Raw genomic sequence first — 6416 nt, 5'->3', positions numbered from 1 at the left:
GTTTTTCCCCTCTAGAAAAAGGTCACATTTCACACTGGCCATGAGCAAGATTTGCACAGGGAACCTCTTCTCTGGTTCTCCTCTGTGCCGAGTTGCACACCAGAACCTCTGAAGYATGGCACAGGAAATGATAACTCCATCATTAAGAAATCCAAATCATGCTTTCATGCTTTATGAAAATACGATCTATAAAATTTCTACTTCCTGGACAAATTAGAATAATAGTGCAGTATACCCACAAATCAAAATAAAACCATGCCTCATGCCTCAAAGACTTGACAATATTCTTTTAAAACTAATAAATAAGTTTTGCTAAGAAAGGGTGAACTAAGTTATCATTATGTTTTAAATTACCCCCCCAAAATATATAAAATTGAGTAATTAATGAAACTGTTTTTCTGTGCAACAGTTCCTAACATCATCTATACTTTTCAAAATAATGTAATTTAATATTCTGGAGAACTCTGCTTGCACTGCCATGTACAGTCTTACACAGAAAGCTGACAGCACCATTATGCAAGAAGACAACTAGCAGCTATAGTAAGTTTTCTCCCTTCCCGCTGACAAGTTGTAGATGCAAGTCCATAACTAAAATAAATATACAAGGCTCAGCTGCGCTCACCATGGCATCAATTTTACATCTATATATTCCACACTCACTTAAATGGAATTCCTCCTGGTTTACACCATCTAAAATCATCATTAGGACAACAGAATAATTGTGGAACTATATTTTGTTTACAGTCTTGAAAAAGCATCAACCTAACTGAACAGTCAACATTTACTTGCAAAGATGTTAAAATAATGTTCTAAGTATAAATAAATTATATGCCCATAATTGATTTGGTTGACTGACAACTTATATATGCATAGTTTATTTTCCTTGTGACTTCCTAACTTTCAAATATGCTCAAATTCTGTGCCATAAAATGATTATGATTCCCTTCAGTGAAATTATCTCAGTCCTACCGCATTTTGCCTTTACGTATAATAAAAGCGTTTATGATTTTCACTTTAGCTCCAGATTTTTAATCAGCATAATAATTCCTGAGACCTCTCTATGTGGTGCATTCTTACTGTATTTTTTCCTTTCAATTTGCATATTCAGTTCTTACAGCTGAATTGCAAATAGTACAAAATAAAGAAGAGATCCCAGTGAAAACACAGTCATGAATTATAGAAATAAAGACTGAGGGACTTCATCTGTCATCTAGTTCATTTCTTTGCTTTTCAAGTAGGACACAAGAGTGAACCTTTTCCAACATATGATCTATAAGTGTTCAACAGGTATTTTCGTTGTTAGTAGTTCCATGCTTTAAGTGCATTCTATTTTAACTTAAGATATTTGTGAAGTCTTTTAACATTGATTAATATTTACTGCCTTAACATATGCATACATACGTTTGTATGTACATACATATACACATCCTAACCAAAGCCTGCAGAAAGTTTCACAATCAAAGAGAAAAAATAGAATACACAGCAAAGGTTAAAATGAACAGAAGTAAAATGGACCAAAACTGTAATAACTCAAACTTTGCTCTTTTATTCAGATTCTGCCTGCATAGGCAAACTGGAAGGAGATAAGGATGAAAATTCCCTATGGCATGTTTGCACTTCCACTTAGGATGAGAGGATTAAAGACAAGGACGTACCACTGATAGACTGGCTGCAGACACCAGCTGAACAAGATGACAGCCATTCCAGGTTACCTGCTCCCCATGGTAACAGAGGAAGAACCAAGGGCACAGTCCTATTCCTCACTTCTTCCCTAAATTTCTTTTCCTGCATACTAATCCTCCCATTCACAACAGGCAGCTGGATACCACCCTCCTAATATATAAGGTCTGCAAGACTTCAGAGAGGTTCTGTCACAAACATCGGCCTCATGCTTGCGATGCAAATTTGACATGGATCCTCCATTGCTCACCCTCCCACAAAGATCATCGGAAATCTATGGATATAAAGCATTATAGGGAAGAGATATAATTTCATTATTATTGTCATCATAGCAGCAATAGTCATAACTGATTCACAGTGTGACTGGAAAAGCAGTCCTTTCAATTTCCATGATAAAACAAAAGGGAAAGCCATCCTACATAAAGCAGGTTCAAAAGTGGGGATGATCAAATACCATTTTTCAGTTATGGTCATCAGCAGGGAATTGAATGGTCAGATCCTTAAAAAAAAAGACGATAAAAATCAATGTAAGGTAAGAAACACCTGGATTTCTGAATGCTGCCTTTTCACTAAATTTGTCTCTCCTTTTATTTGAATTTGGCAAGTCGTCCTACCCTCTCGCTAGATCCCTCCACCAACAAAGACACTGATGAATTCATTAAGGAAGTATAGACAAATTAATTGGAGGATTTACAGGAAATTGGAAAGGAGATTCTGCAGAACAGCATCACTCTTGAGAGTGAGTGCTCTATCCACCTCTCATAATTAAACTGTTCGATGGCAGAAATCAGAATGATTAAAGTGAATAAATGTTTATATAGGCTTGTGTCACTGAACTAGCTTGCACCCAATTTGCTTGTATTTCCTTCCAAAAAGCTGACTACTAACTCCACTTTGGGCAGTAACTCTTTTGCATTTACCCTGATACTAAAAAAAAATGCTAACAGGATAACAAGATTATAGCGATCCAGACGTGAGAACTTCTCACAGCTCAGAATACTTAATGTCAAATTGTTATATCCAGTGGCAAGTGGTACTGGCAATGAGGACAGAGAAAACAGTAAGTGGCAAAATCTTAAAACATAGTTCTCAGCTCTCTAAAACTCTTTGAGATTTTTTTTTCCTTTAGTCTCACTCAGAACAACTATTTCTCCTTTGTGACAGTGTAACATCTAACCACCTCTGCCTGTATTTTTAAATTTTGGTTTGCCATTTGATTTAAATTACTAGCTCTGCTGCCAGCCTTCATTCATGATTCACCCCCTACTGACAAGACTGAAAGATCTAGAGACTTGCTGGTGTTTAGGATATTCAGCTAAGCTACAGAAGAGTCGGGTTTGAGATGCAGGTCCTGTGGTTATTGCACTATCTRCAAAGAAAGCTCTAAGAGGAGAGACTTCAATGGCTAACACAGGTATTTCTGACCATCTAGCTAAAGTAACTTCTTGGTTCAGCTTGGTTATTCCTGTAAATCCAGCTATTACTCACATAATTTCCTCTACTGCATGTGAACTTCAATGTCTAACTTGGGACTCAGAAGAGAAGACTTTTGAATATTAGTTGCTGCAATCCTGTGTATTTAGCTTTAAATTGGCTTAAACGGGACCAGATTTCATTCCAAGAGCACAATGCTCGCTTACTTTGCTTACACTTAATTGTTACCAGTGCAACTACATTAGTAAACAGCTATTTCTTAATATAGACAAATCCTTGGACTTATCCTGAACTCGTATTTTCCAACAAATCTCCTTAAGAAAAGATGCTCAACTCCATCTGCTGCTGGACTCAAATTATTTCTCTCTCTTAAAAGCCTGAGGAGTGCACAACACAGACAGATTTCTTTTTCATTCTTTAAACATCTTACACGCAGGCAAAAGTCCACACTACTGCTATGCAGATGCTTATCAGAGTGGAAGGCACCATTGCCTCTAGAGGGTGATTAACACTTAAGTATCGCATCTCATTATTGAGCTTAGCAGTGTCACTAACCATCCACGGAAGACCCATCTTCAGCTCAAAGTAATTTACTGTATTTTTTTCCCTGTTTGCTCTGATAATTACAAGCATTGATAACCTAGCCTCAGTGCACTTTGGCCTCTAACAAGATCCTAACAAGAGTCACCAATCTGACACGAGGGAAAAAAACTAGCTAGTCTAATAAATWTTAACATGTTATTTAACTCTGACTCTATATTACTATGAAAATCCCCCCATTAATTACACTATTATACATTATGAGCGATTTTAGAAATGAGTATTTTGCACTAGATGAACACCAAATCTCATAGTAAGATATTAGGCCTCAATGCAGGATTTTTTTTTTTTTGAAGAAAACACCTTAAAAGCAATGTAGTGTTTCCCTAAATATAAATCCATTATTGCTTTTTCCTTTAGCATGCCCTGTTTGGGATCATGAGAAAATCTTAACCAATAGTCAGAATAGTAAAGAGATATGAAAAAATGCTATTAAAATAGATCTAAAAATAAGCATGTACAATTATTATAGCATTCTAAACTAGATTACCAGAAAAAATCTTGCAACATAAACAAAATATACACTTGTATGGTGCAATAGAAAGATTTTTATCATGTTTGTCAGGGTGACATGTATAACTAATACTTTTCTGTGTCACTGAATCAAAACCAATTCATATCAATAAAACCTTAAAAATAATTTTACTAATTTCTTTTTTATAGGCCTAATTATGGTATTTTTACAAGTGTATCTTCTTTTATCTAGTAGAGTTAGATTTATTCTGGTGTCATTCAAAACAAAGCACAGACCACAGGTTCATAGGCAGAGCTCTTCTTATGCACCTTTGGGGGTTTCTGTTCATCTAAATGCAAGCACAAAGTGCTTTAATAGCATGGAATTTTAGCAGAAAAATACTCTAAAACATTTTGCCTGTCAGTACCCTACCTTTTGTTGTTTGTTACACTTCTATTTTCCCTGATAAAACAGAGAAGCAGCCATCAGAGACACTGCTATTACTAACAGTCTCTCTTTCCTCATGAACAAGATAAATTGACACACCTATTTAGCACACAGAGAGGGCAAATCCAAGAGAAACACACTTTTCCTCTTGATATGCTGTGYAGAATCCTTAATGTGAATCAATCTGGGATACATCTATTTTCCTGAAATAGGGGCTTTTTATACCTGCAAGGTTTGCAACGGCCTTTTCAAAGGTCCTTTGCTGCCCTCACGTGTTTCACAGGAAAAGTACACACTAAAATAGCTTTTCTTAGCAAGACAACTGCTTCTCCCRTCATGAGCAATACACAGGCCGTGGAAATAATTACTAAAAAATAACTGACAGTTAATCTCTGTCTTCTAACAAAGCTCAGTTGCCTATTTTAGAATGTAACGATCGTGGATTTAGCAGATGCCTCAAGTCACAGGTTGGATTCTGCACGCGGAATTTGGCTGCTGAGGCTCAGGCCCATTGCTGTTTATAGCCACCYGTTTTAAAAACTAGTAAATGCAGCATCTAAGAGAGGCAATTCAAGCCCTGCATTGGTTACGGTGCATTTATTTACTAGTTTGACAATCGGCTTGGCCAAACAGGACAGAATAAAAGAAGAAAAGCTAAACCAAATGAAAATGTGATAAAAAAATGTTATTCTGATTTTGTCATTCTGAGCCCTTCTTTGGAAAGCTGCAAGGATGTTGATAAAATCTTTTCAAGCACCGCTCAGTTAGTGTGTAAAGTCCAACCAGATATAACCATCCTCCAAAACACTTTTACCATCYGAGTCACAGAAAACAGCAGAAGTCCATTCTGCATGGTGGGCGGGGGGGCGGTTAAAATGACTACGTATCTACGGAGACTTCACAAAGCTGCACCCCGCTGGCAGTGACGGGTGAGCCTAACGCAAACTTTCAGAGCCCGCAAAGCCGCCGGCCCCCCAAGCCCCAAACTGCGGAAGCTGCTGCCGGCCCCGCGGGACAGCGCGCACGCCCTCAGGTTGCAGCAGACTCCCAGGGGAGAAAGACAGGGGCGGAAAGAATTGAAAAACCAGAGACAATGTAAACATACACATATTCTGCTTTAAAACAGAAAATACATAGGAACACCTGGCAGTGGAAATTCATAAAAATGGTCCGTCCTTTTCGTTTTACTCCGTGGTGGCAAGTTTTGGATGCCGAACACTAACCTGCTCGCTCGCGTACCAGCACGCAGCGGTCTCTGGGCTAGAGAAGGGGCTGCCATGAGGGGGGCAGCCCGGGAGGCACGCAGCTCTGCAGGACACGGTTCGGAAGTGCTTTTCTGGGAGCTTTTCTCCCCAGAGGCCCCTCTCCCAGCACGCCTTAGCCGCGCTGGACACCGCRCTCCGCGCACCTCGGCCTCCAGCGCGGTACACGGCTTCCCGTGTTAAAGGCTATAAACCTTTTGTTGTCCSAAGGAAATGACTACTGTCTTTTCTTTCCTCCTAACAGTCTGCTTTACGTGAGCCAACTCATTTTCCTCTCATATTCCKTAACATCACATTTAGCCGAGCAGCCGCTACTGCAGAGCCAGCCCGCGACCCGCCTCTCTCGAGCACGACGCGTGTCCCGCACCGAACACCCGCGGGTCAAACACGGGCTTTCTGCGGGCYCGGCAGCCCAGCGGGGGCCCTAGTGTCACCGTGCTGCCGGGCGGCCCCAAACGCAGCACACGACACCGCCGCGCAGCGGCCGCACCGACCCGCGCAGCCGCCGCGCCGCGCGCTCCCGCCCCCTGCGAGGCGGC

This window comes from Rhea americana, unplaced genomic scaffold (genome assembly GCF_003343005.1).
Source record: "Rhea americana isolate MKP2758 unplaced genomic scaffold, rheAme1 scaffold_167, whole genome shotgun sequence".
NCBI lineage: Eukaryota > Metazoa > Chordata > Aves > Rheiformes > Rheidae > Rhea > Rhea americana.
This window is presented reverse-complemented; position numbering follows the sequence as displayed.